Source organism: Armigeres subalbatus, chromosome 3, assembly GCF_024139115.2.
Source record: "Armigeres subalbatus isolate Guangzhou_Male chromosome 3, GZ_Asu_2, whole genome shotgun sequence".
NCBI classification, from domain to species: domain Eukaryota; kingdom Metazoa; phylum Arthropoda; class Insecta; order Diptera; family Culicidae; genus Armigeres; species Armigeres subalbatus.
The window spans coordinates 100220236-100236736 of record NC_085141.1 but is presented as its reverse complement, the minus strand read 5'-3'; positions in this window follow the sequence as shown (position 1 = coordinate 100236736).

Here is a 16501-nt window from a genome sequence, read left to right as displayed (position 1 = left end):
AAGTTTTATTCTGCTTTGTGCGGTAAGCAGAACGATCAGCCGATCACCGAAATTTTGTTCTGCTTTGTGCGGCAATAAATATAAAAAGTGTATTGTTTTCATCGATCAAACTACACGCTATACACGGCATACCGTTTACCAAAACGAACCCTGCCACACTCCCTACCCCATATATCCAACATCCCAGTGATATCTCGTGGAAGTGCAGATGACTCGTCGGCTTCTATCAAAGCGAGTATCACGTCAACAATTTCCTACCTATTCCCTAATTGACCTGCATTCGGACACGGCCGGCGCTGGTATTGCTTATTTTTGGGTCACCAGTTCTTACACATTGAAGATGATGTTAGTCCCAAACTTCATCTGTTGGTTCTCTGTGTAATTACAGCTGGCCTGGCAATAACGGAGTAGCAACCGTGGGCGGTCAATCATGCTCATGCTCATGCTCATGCTCTAGTTTAAGGATCTGTGTCGATTGAAATATTTCATCGGTAGAAATCAGACTTTTTTACCATCTTATGGGATATTTTTGATGATGATGATGATGATGATGATGATACTATCATCTATTGTAGCAAGGCACCTGCCGATTTGATCATGATTACATTATTGTTTGCATTTCATCAAACTCCTGTATGAAGGGCCAAAAGTGGGTGGGGTGGTTCCATAAGCAGAAACACTTATGCGAATCCACGGGATGAATAGAGAATCTCCTCCCAGAAGAAAGTTCGTACATACAATAATATAATCTAGCCCTCGTTTCCCACATTGACCCAATAGATGGGGAGAAGAGCCCGCCCTTTATCCACGAGATGTTAACAACAGGAAGTTGGCGATTCCACTCTTCCTATGCAAATGGCTTCAATCGGGTGCCCTGATGGTTTTTTTTATATATAATTATATAGTTTCATATAGTTTTAATGTAAATTGATAATACATAGAATGGAATTCTCTCACCAAATTTCATTTTGTAAGTCCAGAACAGGCAAGATCCTTCCCACAGCGGTATAATTAGAAATGAATTGCTGTCTTCAGAGGTGAAAACATTTGACGTCCTTCGAGGAATGTTTTGATTGAAATTTAAAGACAGAGTTCTTGAATCCTAAAAGATAAGATAAGAAGATGCGAAGCAGTATCACACATAATAACATGAGTCTTTTCGTTTAAAATACCTATGTTTTCTAATTCTTCTAATCACCACTTGAAAAAATATTGTAGATTGGCGAAAATTAGAAGATATGTAAACGTGGTAACAACAAATCAACTGTATTTAGCATTGTCATGGGCCAGTTATATAACCAGAAATCGACAATAACTATGTTGAAATTCATCTCGGTGGTGATCCGACAGTTGCATGAAGGTGTATATACTTCCATAGTTAATGTAATGCATGACGTATATGCATACTCTAACAAGAAAGCATGCTTACTTGATAAATAATGGTTTCCTTAAATAACCAATCAGTGTGGAACTTTTCAACTCCTGCTAAGTGCTTGTGTTTTTTTTTATTATATTCACTGATCAGATTTACAATTACAGTTATTTACTAATCTAAGCAAAGTTAGAAATGAGAAATCTAAGGGGATATTTTTAACCTAAAAATCTATTCTGATTTTTTTTTAAATTTTTTAAGCAGGTTATTTAAAATCCAAGCACCACACTTTTTTCCTGGCGCTCCAAGAAAAATTTTCATATAAAAACAATTTTCATATGATGAAAGTAGCAGAAGTTATACTTACCAGAAATTCTGTTGACACCGAACATGAATCAAATTAAAGAATTTCATTTTCACCTGATGTCTGTCAGACAAAACATGCTCCTAGTTAAAATATGCGAAGTTTTTCTTAGTCCACGGATTTGTTTGTTGTTTTCTAACAGAAAATAAGAAAAACTGACTGTTCTAACAGCAAACAAAGGGAATGTCTTGTAAACACTCCACACATACGGATGTAGATGTAGTAAATTACGTAACGCTTAGAGGGGAGAGAAGGGCTGACCAAGGTGTGACAATCCATACAAAAAATTTCAATGACTCATACAAAAAGTGTGACATAGGGGGGAGGTGGGGTTGAAAATAGCCAATTTTTGCGTTACGTAATTAATGGATCTTCTCTTTGCATTTGGGTTCCACAGTTCCGTTATTCGTCATCCAATGCAAAAAAAAACTCTTGTGGTTACCCCTACGGCTATTCACTGTACTTTCTTTATCATCCCGCCTCCTGCATATCCAACAGCTCAAATTTCTCCTTGAGAAACATCCTCTCCAATTCTTCTTTTTCCGGCACACATGCTCCAACTGCTTCTTTTCCAACGCCTGTCCTATAGAAAACGCTTACAATTTTGGCAATTTTGGACACTTTTTGTATGGAAGTTTTAATTGTTGTGTATGTATGTGTTGTGTTCCTCCTCCTACAGCTTTACGTAATTTGTAAACTGCCCCTTGGTCATTTTGAAAACTAGCTTGCAGCTGGCTAATGACAATCCTCTAAATTTCCAAAGGTCAGGTCCTCCTGAACTTCCCGAAGGACCATAGACCACAGTTTTGTTTAGAGTCCCTCACTGGTACCCGGATGATGTTCAACCGCTCCTAACATTGAAAATAGACGCTGATGTTAGCCGAACTTCCTCAAGCTTAATCAGATGTTCACCTATAGAGAGGAATAAAACCCCCTCTTCACAATCAACATACAACCACAGCTCCTACGTTTTTCGGTAGCTGTTACGATAATGAACTGATTCGGGGCCCCCAATTGCGGGGGCTCTGGTTCTGATTATGCATTTACACTTGTTTCACACAGCTGTGCGAAAAAAAATATGGTCCCCAACATGAAATGAGCGAGAACAAAGCGTTTTATCAAACCCCATCGGTGGGGGCCTCCTATCCGAATCAGTTTTTTTTTTCAACTTGTATACAAGTGCGATAGTTTTGTTTTCATGGCTTGTTATGATTCGTACAGGTTTTTACTTCTCTTTTATCGTTGTTCGTTATCTATAGAGGCCATAGGGGCCCTCCTTAGCCGTGTGGTAAGACGCGCGGCTACAAAGCAAGACCATGCTGAGGGTGGCTGGGTTCGATTCCCGGTGCCGGTCTAGGCAATTTTCGGATTGGAAATTGTCTCGACTTCCCTGGGCATAAAAGTATCATCGTGCTAGCCTCATGATGTACGAATGCAAAAATGGTAACCTGGCTTAGAAACCTCGCGGTTAATAACTGTGGAAGTGCTTAATGAACACTAAGCTGCGAGGCGGCTCTGTCCCAGTGTGGGGATGTAATGCCAAAGAAGAGAGTTATCTATAGAGAGTGATTTCTGTAAACGGCAGCCCTTACTTTGCACCGTTCAATGTGGAAAAACGATCCATAAAAGACTGAAAAACGATCCATAAATAACATCTGAATGTTCCATAAAACGCTACCATAAATCCATAAAATAAGTTCGAGAGATTCCATTCCAGAGTATTTTTATGATCCATGAAACTTTGAAAAATGATCCATTAAAACTATATATTGATCCATAAAATTTCAAATTTGCGCAATTTATATCCTGATGATGATCCATAATTTCAGCCAAATGACCCATAATTTTGGTCATATGATCCATAATTTTGATAATGTGATCCATAATGCTTGGAAAGAAAGCCAATTGAACTATATTAATTGATCCACACATTTTATAGAATCTATGGATCATTTATCAAAATTTTTGGATCATATCACCAAAACTATGGATCATTTATCATTTAGTTATGGATCAAATGGCCAGAATTATGGATCATATGACTAAAATTATGGATTATGCATCAATTTTAAGTTTTATGGATCAAAATATAGTTTTTATGGATCATTTTCCAAAGATTTATGGTCATATTTCCATGGGAAAATAGCAAGTATTGTATTGTTTTTCTTGTAATGGAACATATTTCCCAATTAATTGCTAAATTTTAGCTTTGTTATGGATCGAAAAATTATTCTTTATGGAATCTCATTAACTATTTTATGGATTTATGGTAGCATTTTAAGGAACATTCAGAGCATTTATGGATCGTTTTCCAGTTTTTTATGGATCCGTCTTTATCGTTTATATGCAAAAGTATGTTTTGCCTTCTGTAAACCCTGACCATTGCACAATGGTCCCAGCAAGACAAAAATATTTGCGCCTACACTATTCGTTTTAGATATAAAGTGTCTTTGGGAAAAAAAAATCATATTTTTTGACGTTTATTTTTCATGTACATTGTACACCCATGGAAATAATTATAACACCACCGCTGGTTTTTCATACAAAATGGTCATGCTTGAAGATCAATCGTTGTCAATTCGCCTAATTAATCTTATGTTCAGAAACGCTTATAAAATAATTGAAAATAGTTCGAAATCGAAAAATAAGAAACCAGAAGGAGAAACTGCATGTTTGAGCATTTATCTCAAATAGGGTTAAGGCAGGCATTTCCGTCTTTTCGTCATGGTCTCGAAAACCAATAAAAGAGACACTTTGTTGCCAACTTCATCCGTACCAATTCGTAAGCTCAGGAGAACCTGCTATAGTGGAGTTCTAGCAAATGGACATTGCTTTCGTTGGTTTTAGCCTCTACACACTCAATTTTTTTTACCGGGATCTCAGCAATTTGTTAAACTTTTACCAATATTCGCATAGCCGAGTCCCAGCAAATTTGTTTTTTTTGTCGAGATTTCTGTCAAAATTGCTAAAAATCAGCAAATTATTAGCCGAAAACCAGCTAACAAACGTTATTTATGCCAGGATATCAGTTTTTATTCGGTTGCAAAATAAAATTTAGAAATTTTCCATAAACAATTAGAAAATTGCCAATAAAGAAATCAGGGTATGAGCAACAAATAAATATAAAATTTCCACAAATAAAACAAAATTTCCTTAAGCAATTAAGAATTTTCCACAAAACAAAAATAAATAAGCACTTTTAAAAGCAAAAATTGCAACTATGAAAGAAGAATTTTCCATTAAAAAAAATCGAAATGTTCCACGAGAAAAATACAAAATTTGCATAATAATTTTAGCAATAAAAAATTACAAAATTTTGCACAAAATAAATATATTTATACCATAAAAAATTAAAAAATTTCCACAAAATGATCAAAAAAAGAACAACAAAGAAAATAAAAAAAAATTACATAAAAATAAAAAATGCGATAAAGCTGATGAAATTTAACATGAAGTTTAAACAAAGGGGTCATTATTGGAAAAAAAAAAAAAGCACAGGGCACTCTGCTTATGTGGAGATGGCCTATATTAGCATTAGCATTAGCTTTAGCATTGAGCAATTCGCACAAATTCGTAGGTGGTACAAGCCAAGACTATTGTACGAGAGTAGCATCACTTTCATCCGTTACCACAGATATTAATTTGGGACTAATCACTATTTCTTAGATGGAAGCAATGCACTCTCCAATAGTCGAGATCTGTCCTGGCAGCTGTTTCCTAGATTCGTACAGAGAGATTTTTTTATATGAACAAACAGCAAAAATAAAAAATAAGCAAAAGCAAAAATTATATATGACGTTGAAGAAGGTGAGAATTCGGAGTTGATGTAATAAACTTAGCTCTACTAACACATTTCAATATCTACAACTAGAAGGAAAAAAAACTATGCAAAGTGGTGTCTTCACTCATCTAACAGGATTTTGGTCATGCTTAAGACAAAATATGTATCTGACAATTTGCATCCAAGGTATTAAATCAAATAGTAGGGGGAGATGTAACTGTGGTGCAAAACCAATGTCTGTCTCCGGTAGCTGTCCACACACACGAACTGTAAACCAGATATTATGATCATTAATTGCAAAAAAAAATTGGAGCTTGACTCGTCAATATATGCAAATACATATAAGCACATCTTTTCCTGAATCTTTAAACTACCAGTCAACTTCCAGTTGCATCGAGAAAAATAGATTTTGTTAACATGTGATGACTAAGTTCTTCCCTACGTAATTTGCTGAAAAAGCAAACCACACCAAGCATCCCAAAAACCTTCGGTTGCAATTCTCTTCCATCCCGTTTTTTCTTTCTTGTTTGTCTTTCCAAAAACTTCCAAAGTCAGCCAAATTCGGCCAGACAGAAGAAATTCTTCGCCGTCACAGCCGCAGCCAAGGATGTGAGCCCGAATGTGGAGCATTCTCCAGGAAAAAGTAAGAACACCAATCGAAAGCAACATTAGTGGCAGGCGGGACCAACCGAATGCACTCGGCGAGAACGAGATATCTAGAGCCCTTGATTTGACAGTGCACTTGGGGGAACAAGACTCCGAGCAGAAATAACCCAGGGGATAATTGCTACTAATTTTATGATTTCGCAGAAATGCTGCGCTGCTTCGGGATTGCAGTGCGGAGAACAAATTAATCTTTTGTTCACGTTGCTGAAATGGTCTTTTGCTCCTCGGTTGGCATTCCGGAGCCATTCGCACCGTGTGTGTGAGAACGATGATAACGATGATTGGCAACCACAGAAAAGGGCTGGCTGTATAATCAATTTCGCGTTTTGATATTTCTATTTAATGAGAAGCTTTCACCATTTCTCAAGGTAGCCGAAAGAGCGGCAAAGTGCGGTTGAGCCGAGTAGCAAATGGATCAATTCGTGTCAAACATGGGCATGAATATCGTTATTTTTTTAGTGATTTCCAACCATCAGCGTGACGGTTGGATGTTGTCATTGGTCTCAAGCAAGAAAACAGGGTGCAGACGTATTTAATGAGATTGGCTTTTGCATTCGTTTTGTGTTCAATTTGAAAATCTCGATTTGAAGGGATAAACGGTTTTAAAATAGCGTTTTTTATTACTTTATTAGTGTGAACTTTGATATTGATTACAGTTCTTCACTACTGGAAATTGCTGCTACAGATATCAGTAGCAGTAGTTAGTATAGCGTCTCAGTGGTCTCTACTGCAGCTGTTGTTGTTCAATACGCCACCAACGCTGCAGCTTCAATATGATTTGTCGAGCTGCTGTGTTCACGGCATTCTAACTGTTCACGTTCCGACATCTAATGAAAATAGGTACTAAGGAAATACATATATTGTGTATGTGCCTTTCGTGTATGCCGACAAAGCCTTCACTACTACAATCGAACAAGCTCCCATAAGAATCCGTGCAAATATGAACGTCACCATGTTTTGTAAACATTTTCCAGCTTCAATTACGCTTGCATTTGGCTTTCTTCCTCACCTTAGTATTTATTCTCATTGGGCCGTATCCATGCTGCTAACACGCAGGGTGGCTTATCGCTCACTTAGAAACCACCATTAGCGAAAAGCGTGAGCGAAAAGCTGTAATGATGCATAATGCGTCTCCATCTGACTGCTTGTTTTTATGGTGATACACATTATGGAACGTACACACGGTCAAACAGTTTGACCAACATTGACTCCACCTCTCGTTTATTCAAATATCCATCAAGTTTTACCAACAGCGGCACGAACAATCAATTTATTCGACCAATAATACCACACACGAACGACCGAAGCGCCAACTTGAGCACCAACCATCAAACAATATATGGGGGTTTGTGCAACTTCACTACAAATGCTCAAACATGTTCGGTGAACCTTAACTCCACCCCCGACAACTCTAACCAAAATCAAACCGTTTTAATTTTTTTTTCAACCGAGCCACCAACTGCCAAATGGTTGTTCGAACAGCTTCATACACGTTCAAACAAAGCAGCAACCGAAGCGTTTTCTTGGGGGCGGAGTCAATGTTCGTCAAACTGCTTGACTGGTGTGTACGTTGCATTAAGCACGCGATTCTTGCCGCTCCAGATACGTTCAGGAGCTGCCTCCAACGTAGCCTGGACGAAGGAAACCTCCCAGATCGTTGGAAGCGGCAGAAGTTGGTGCTATTGCCTAAGCCTGGGAAATCCCCGGGAGAACCTTCGGCTTATCAAGCAACCAGTACGGGTTCCGTAAAGGCCGTTCTACCATCGAATCAATTCGGTCGGTAACGGAAACGGCTAAGATAGCGCGTGGTTTGAATAGAAAAGGTATTAGGTACTGTGCATGGTTACACTAGATGTTAAGAATGCATTTAATAACGCTATCTGGGCAGCTATAGCTTATTCACTGCAACGCTTGAGAGTCCCGGATTATCTGTTCAGGATTTTGAAAAACTTTTTTTTTCAAAACAGAATATTGTTAGTCGACACCGACGCTGGTCAGCAGTCGATTGAAGTGTCGGCAGGTGTTCCACAGGGATCGATCTTCGGACCGGTTCTGTGGAACATCATGTATGTCGGAGTATTACGCTTAAATCTTTCGGCTGGCGTGAAAATAGAAGGCTTTGCGGATGATGTAATGCTAGAGGTCACAGGCGACACTCTCGACGAAGTTGAATTGAAAGCGTCGTACGTGATTAGCAGAGTCGAGGAATGACTCAACTCAAGGTGGTTGGCGTTCACATGCATATCACAAGACTGAGGTTGTTGTGGTGCACAACCACCATGGGTTGCAGCAAGTGAGGATAAACGTAGGGACCTGCACAGTTAACTCCGTGAGGTCATTAAAGCATCTGGGCATGAGTCGATTATGTATGCCAAAGGGCATCATTGGCAATAAAATCTTTATCGCGAATGATGCCCAACGAATCGGCGGTGCAAAGCCGGGTGCGTAGGCTTATAGCGGGTGTAGCATTATCTATTATCCGATACGGCGTACCATCATTCCGGCTGATATGTCTGCGGGTTGCAAACGCATACCGCGCCATATCTTATGAGGCGGTAGGCGCCATTGCTGGGTTGATGCCGATAGACATACTTCTGGAGGAAGATGTGGAGTGCTTCAACGACAGGGACTCGGTGCGAGTGCGACGTGTCAAGAGAGCAGCTGCGTTGCTCAGATGGCAAAGATCATGGGACACTGCAGTCAAAAGACGTTGGACCCACAGACTGAGTCCGGAGGTATCGAATTGGATTAGTAGGAAGCATGGTCAGGTCAACTTCCACCTATCACAGGTGTTGTCTGAACATGACTGCTTTAATAAGTTACTGCATAGGTGAATCGGCAGAGCATGTGATTTTGAATGCCCGCGATTTGATGTTGAACGCAATGCCATGCTACTTGTCATCCCCGGGCACCCTCGTTGAAAGGATGTGTCGGGAAGAGGTTATATAGAATGCGGTGAACACAGCTTCTCAACAGATTATGTCGAAACTACAGCGCTGGTGGCGTCTTGAACAAAACCAGCAGCTGCAGTAGAGACTACTGTGATGCAGTGAACACCATGCTCACCCAACAACAAAAACGTCGCGGGTAGGCTGCGGGGATCTCCGTATGTATATATAGAGGTCATTGTGGTTCACGCGTTGCGTTTGTTGGGGTCGGGGGAGGGGGGGGCTAGGGGGGGTGACGCTAGTTTATGATACAGGCCGATAGGTTACTATCATAGCTTGCAATCGACTGATTATGAGGTTACCACCTTTGAAGTCGATGTTGCGTTATAACGTCGAGTGCGTTAGCATCGGCGTGAGCGTTCTCAATAGTCCTCGCCTGATGTATTGCTTAATTGCAGGCCGGGGGATACGGGCTGGAGAAAGGGTTTTGGTTTTAGTAGGTCGGGTGATACCATCCCCACACTACCTGAGTTAACCTCCTCAGGTGTCTGTTTGCCGATTTCCGTTCACCCTTGCTCAAGAAAAAAAAACATTTTAGGAAAACTGTATATGAGAAGGAGCGTTAAAACGCCTCTCTCCCTTTTGCAAAAAGTGAAATCGAAAAGAAGGTAGGAAAAACCGAAATTTTCCACATGATAAAACATCTAACATTTTGGCGAGGCAAAACGCCCTAGTGAGACTAACCTCAAATATAGTATATTAACAATATAGTCCACTTCGTAAATCCCCATATATTAGGCAAGAGACAGCACATTAACACCATCTTGCGTCACAAAAGGCAACTAACGCCTAAAAACGATAGCCAAGGGGTGCGAAAATTACACTAATTTTACATTTTTTGAAAATTTGAATTACATTTTTTTTAATTTTATTTTTAAACTCAGATATCAAAATGGGGTCATGGGATGATTTCTAGCATAACATTTTGAAATGTTACGTTGCATATTGAATTATACGTTTGAGCACCCCTCGGAATGTCTCTGCACTACATTGCTTGCCTTTTGTGACACCGCGGCGCTACTGCATTGTCTCTTCAAATCAGCCATAGTGAACTATATTGGTAATAGAGTATATTTGCTAACCTACAATGTACTATGCGTCTCCACGCACTTTCCATTCCAGAAAACTGACGACGCGTGGTGCTTTGTTCCCTAAGAGCTGCTAGCTAAAAGGCGTTTTGCCTCATTCATGAGTTTTCCGGCAAAAAAATATCATCACTTTTTGGAAATGTTAATATTTATTATCAATATGGTTGAGATTTTCTACAATTTGAAGATGGCATCAGGCATGTTGGCAAAGGCATGAGGCAAACATACCCGTGAAAACCGTTACAGCTAAGACATTAAAGAAATCTTTGCTTAGCTAGGGCATATTGCCCCCTTACGCTACACCGTTACTTGATGACACTTGATGGCTAGGGCAGTTCAAATTTCAAAAATGTTCGAAAATTCCAGCTCCCATATGTCTATTAGCATCATTTTGATAATATAGGAGTCCTGGCAAACTTTCAGGCAATTCGGTGGCCATTTAGGGGTGGCGCGAAGTCAATTTATGTTTATATGGAAATTTGTATGGGAAAAACTTAAAATTTATTTAAATCCCCCTACAACTATTAAATCGTGATGAATTCAAATAAACATCCCCAACCTCCATTTTGGGAATCTACTTGAGCTCAAGTAGTGGATAACTCATTAATTTTGATTTATATTTCCACTGCTACGTTGAGGCTAATTACACCATTTTAGCCATTTATACCATATTCACACTGTCAATAGAACCGTTCAATCCACTCTTAACTAATGTGTTATCCGGAGGTCTCATTTATATAGATTCCAAAAAGGGAGGTTGGGGATTTTTATTTGAATTCATCACGATTTGACAGTTGTAGGGAGACTTAAATAAATTTTAGGTTTTTCCCATACAAATTTCCATATAAACATAAATTGACTTCGCGCCACCCCTAAATGGCCACTGAATTGCCTGAAATTTTGCCAGGACTCCTATATTATCAAAATGATGCTAATAGACATATGGGAGCTGGAATTTTCGAACATTTTTGAAATTTGAACTGCCCTATTGATGGCCTACACCGGGTAACTTGATGAGCATATGCACAGCATGTGGTAAAATTAATTCTAGAAATTTTTTAAATATAACCACCTTCCTTCGATGAGATTTGAAATTATTATTGTCTGGCAAAACCATTCATTATTCATTGGCATTTAACTGAGGTTGTGTGAACTTCTTGTCTGTTGATCGTTACCATCTGACCAGACCACATTTGTGAATGTGGTCCAGGATTCGAGTATGGTCCCAACCTTGTGGGAACGTTTTAATTCAGATCTTTCAGATCAAATACACACGTACTTCCTTCACTTTGAGTAACAGTTTTTTTAATAAATTGAATCTTATTTGTCAAATATCGTATTGATTACAAAACATACCTTATATTTCCCATCTTTTTTAAAGAGAACTCATATTATTGTCTTTTAAACTAACAAGTTACTCAACTTTCGTTTAAATTAAACATTTCAAGCTATTTCTAGTTGCTTAAACTTCTTTAGTGTGAAGATAGAAGCGTTCTAAAAAAGTAGATTTTATTTAACACCGGATCGAATGAATCGAAGTACATCAGTGACTGTGACTAGGCTTTGTGGTCGTGCGGTTAGCGACGTCAATCGTCTAGACGCATGTGCTGTAGAGTGTGGGTTTGATTCCCGCCCCGGTAGGGAGAAAACTTTTCGTTAAGCGAACTGGTCCACTGGGTGTTGTGTAAATGTCCTGTCCCTTGTCTCAGTGAGTGTTCAGTCTGTGCGACCTCTGGTCGAAGACGGTGATTCTGTCTTTTTTTATCAGTGACTGTGGTCAACATTGCTTTTCAAATCTATTATTTTATCTATTATTCGAAAAATGAAAAAAAGTTTAATCAAATCGGAAATGGGCAAATCTCTTCGTATTCCTATCGAATTCTCGATCTACAGCCTGCATTGGACGACAAATTAGTTCAAGGTTCCCACTCCTCGGGATCATTATGATCGGTATATCTCTCTGAAATGCAGATTCAAGAGCCACGTGAATGCCGAGACACGCGGTTACTGCTGTTATTTCGTTGATGGTCTATCGCGAGAAACATCGATGAAAACTCTATGAACCTATTCTCAAAAAGAACAAATGGGTTCGGCTTTTTTGAACATTAAGGAGGCTTTTGACTCAGTTTGCGTTGATGTCCTTTCAGACAAACTTTCATCAATATTAAACTACTACTTATGCAACTTGTTGTCTGAGAACATATGAGCTTTTATCATGGAAACTCAACAACTTCAATAATTAGTTCTATAGGTTGCCCCAGGGCTCAGTAATTTTATATATTACATATATGTAAGAGATATCGATCGATGTCTCATGAGAAATTGCACGCTTAGACAGAGAGCGAATAACGCCGTTGTCTCCTTTACAGGGGCCTTACAGAGGCGGGCAATCTGCGAAAACCATTGCAAGATAATTCAGACAATTTGTCTACTTGGACTGTTTCTTCATTCTGGAGAAATCTGAGCTGATTGTCGTTTATAGGAAGCCAACAAAATTAACGCTTCACATTAGGTGTAAGAAAATTGCTCAAGGCTTCTCACATAAATTTTTAGGAGTCTGGTTCGACTCGAAAGACACCTGGGGAATGCACATTAAAAATCTGTATTAGAAATGTCAACAACGAAAAAACTTCATGCGCACAGTTACCGAAACATGATAGGGAGCCCATCCGGAAGATCTGATGAAGGTTTATCGTACAACAATTCTGTCGGTCATCCATTACGGTAGTTTTTGTTTCCACTTCGCCGCGAATGCTGACATATGGAAGCTCGAATGTATTCTATATTGCTGTCGTCATATCGCGCTAGGTTATATGAACTCGACTTATACAATGAGCTTCGAGGTACTCGCGGGAGTACTTCCTTAATCAGATCGCTTCGCGGAATTGTCGGTAAGGCTTCTCATATTTTCTGAGGTTTAAAACCCATTAGTAATTGAAATTTTTGAGAAGTTAATCGAACGAAACTTCCAAACCAAATTTATGACACTTGGGACGCTTGGGAATTAACGCTGCTTCATAGCGCCGCTTTTTTTACATTGCTCGATTCCAGGTAATGAGAAAGCGGACTCACTAGCCAAGGTGGGCGCTATGGAAGGCGATATTTACGAGCGTCAAATCGCTTTGAACGTTTTTTTTTTCAATTGCTAGTCAACAAGCCTTGCTCAGTTGGCAACGAAAATGGGATAAAAGAGATATGGGTAGATGGTTACATTCAATCCTCCCACAGCACACTGGTTCAGAAGCCCCCAAAACGTGCGTTTTTTAGTTTTCGACCTGAAAACTACATTTTCCTGGGCTTTCTTTTGATAAGAAAATATCAATGATCTATCTACCTTGAAGGGCGGTATGAAATAAAAAATGTACGCAGATGTACAAAAGCAGTTGTTGTTCTCTGCAATGTTATAAAGAATGTGAATTGGAACATCTTTTCTGAAGACACAATATTGGACAAACGGGTTTGAAAGGAAACAAAGCACGTTTTGTATGAATGACCCCCAAAAACTATATTTTGAGCATAACTTTTTGGAAATGATTTTAGCACTATGGTTTATTCTAGAAAGTTGTGCATAATGACAAAAAACATGTTTGTCTAGAAGACTACTTTGATCTATCTTGAAACCTGTCAAAGTTATTAAGGAATCTTTAGAAAAAATAGTCAATTTTCACATCAACACACCATGTAAAGCAGCAAGAGGCGGCAAGCCAAACAGCCACCATCTGAAAGATTCGGTTTCAAGCTACCGAATGCACAATGTTTTGTTTTGCTCCGTCGTCAATTAAAAAGTAGCTAACATGATTAGTTATTTATTGCATGGTTACAATCTCGACAAATGACAGCCATTCGTCTTAAATGTGGCTGTTTCATCTTGCTGCTTTACATGGTGTGTTGATGTGAAAATTGACTATTTTTTCTAAAGATTCCTTAATAACTTTGACAGGTTTCAAGATACATCAAAGTAGTCTTCTAGACAAACATGTTATTTGTCATTATGCACAACTTTCTAGAATAAACCATAGTGCTAAAACCATTTCCAAAAAAGTTATGCTCAAAATATGATTTTTGGGGGTCATTCATACAAAACGTGCTCTAATTCCTTACAAAACCGTTTGTCCCATATTGAGTCTTCAGAAAAGATGTTCCAATTCACATTCTTTATAACATTGCAGAGAACAACCACTGCTTTTGTACACCTGCGTAAATTTTTTATTCCATACCGCCCTTCAAGGTGGATAGATCATTGATATTTTCTTACCAAAAGAAAGCCCAAGAAATATCCTTCAACTATTCTGAAGACATCATGACTCTAAAATGTAGTTTTCAGGTCGAAAACTTAAAAACGCACGTTTTGGGGGCTTCTGAACCAGTGTGCACAGGTGTCGAAGCAACCCTGGTTCAGGGGGTTGGACCTTAGTCGCGACATTATTAAGGTGATGTGTCGGGGGCCCTCCTTGGCCGTGAAGTAAGATGCGCGTCTACAAAGCAAGACTATGCTGACGGTGGCTAGGCTCGATTCCCGGTGCCGGTCTAGACAATTTTCGGATTGGAAATTGTCTCGACTTCCCTGGGCATAAAAGTATCATCGTGTTAGCCTCATGATATACGAATGCAGAAACGATAACTTGGCTTAGAAACCTCGCAGTTAATAACTATGGAAGTGCTTAAGGTGATTATACAATTGATCCAGTGGTGGATTCAAATTTTACCACATGTTTTTCTATTCCCATTCGCAAAAGTCCAAGCCTGGCGTAATACTTGTCGTACAGTGCTGAAATTTAAGTCGATTGTTCAGCATAAGAAAACTAATGATTTGCGACTCGTGCTCTTGAAAAATGATTGAAAAAAGCAAAAAGCACGTGTTTTTCAAGATGGACGACTTTTGGCTTTGTTGTATAATCACCTTCATGAACACTGAAGCTGCGAGATGGCAATGTCCCAGCGGGGGATGTAATGCCAAGAAGATGTAAAGAAGAAAAAGAAGAAGAAGTGTTGGCTAATGTTCAACCATTACTCGTTAAACGCGCATTCCTATCGAATAGGGCACCCAGACAGCAATCGATGCGGTGCAGATTACCAAGACATCAATCATGTTGGCTGGAACTATTCTGAGCACGAAATTGCTAGGTCCAATTTATGGGGATGCACAGGGCCAGGATTTCCGGGCCATAGGGAAACCTTACAAGGAAGACATTAGAGATCTGCTGGATGAGCTTGACTTAGATCACATGTTCATGATATACAACTTCCTAAAACAAATCAATGTCTCCCTCTAACCCCCATCTGTCGTTGGGTTACGTCCACTTTGCCCCTTCCCACCGTCTTGGACAAAATAGTTTTTGTTTGACATTACAGTTTGTTCGCCGTCGATTCCGTGTTAAGCAGAGACAAGAACACCAGGAAACTGTTGCTCCAGTATGACGAAGGCCTTCGATTACTATCCCCCCGTTTTTTTTATTGTAATCCCTAACCTCGAGTAAACCGCGAGTATTTCGGTTCCCCAAAAATTAACCTTTAGAATTAAAACAAAAAACAATTATTAAATTATAAAACAAAATTTCAACAGTTTTGGCTCCGTTATGTCTATTGGCGCTTGAGCCTTCCAAATAAAAAAAACAGATTAATCCACCTAGCGGTGCCGTTTATTTATTTATTTATTATCAGACTAAGGTCGGAGTGGCCTGTGCTGCACATAAAAGACTTCTCCATTCAGCTCGGTCCATGGCTGCACTTCGCCAACCACGCAGTCTGCAGAGGGTCCGCAAATCGTCCTCCACCTGATCAATCCACCTTGCCCGCTGTGCACCTCGCCTTCTTGTTCCCGTCGGATCGTTGTCGAGAACCATTTTCACCGGATTACTGTTTGACATTCTGGTTACGTGCCCGGCCCACCGCAGTCTTCCGATTTTCGCGGTGTGAACGATGGATGGTTCTCCCAACAGCTGATGCAACTCGTAGTTCATTCGCCTCCTCCACGTACCGTAGATGGTACGCAACACTTTGCTTTCGATAACTCCCAGTGGGTGTTGGTTAGGGTGGCTCAAATTAGTATGGGAAAAACTTTTTCCAATTTTTTTGATGGGCCGCCCTCTTATTCGGTTCTATTTGATGCCCTGATGCTCTGGACAAAATTTCAGCCAAATCGATCAATGTTTGGGCGGTGCTAAACTCGTTGGAAGTTTATATGCAAAAATGTATGCAGAAACATCCAAAAACTGTAAATTGCAGTTGGACGGCACAACTTACGAAGAAGAACTACGGTACTCATTCAGATTATGAAGAATT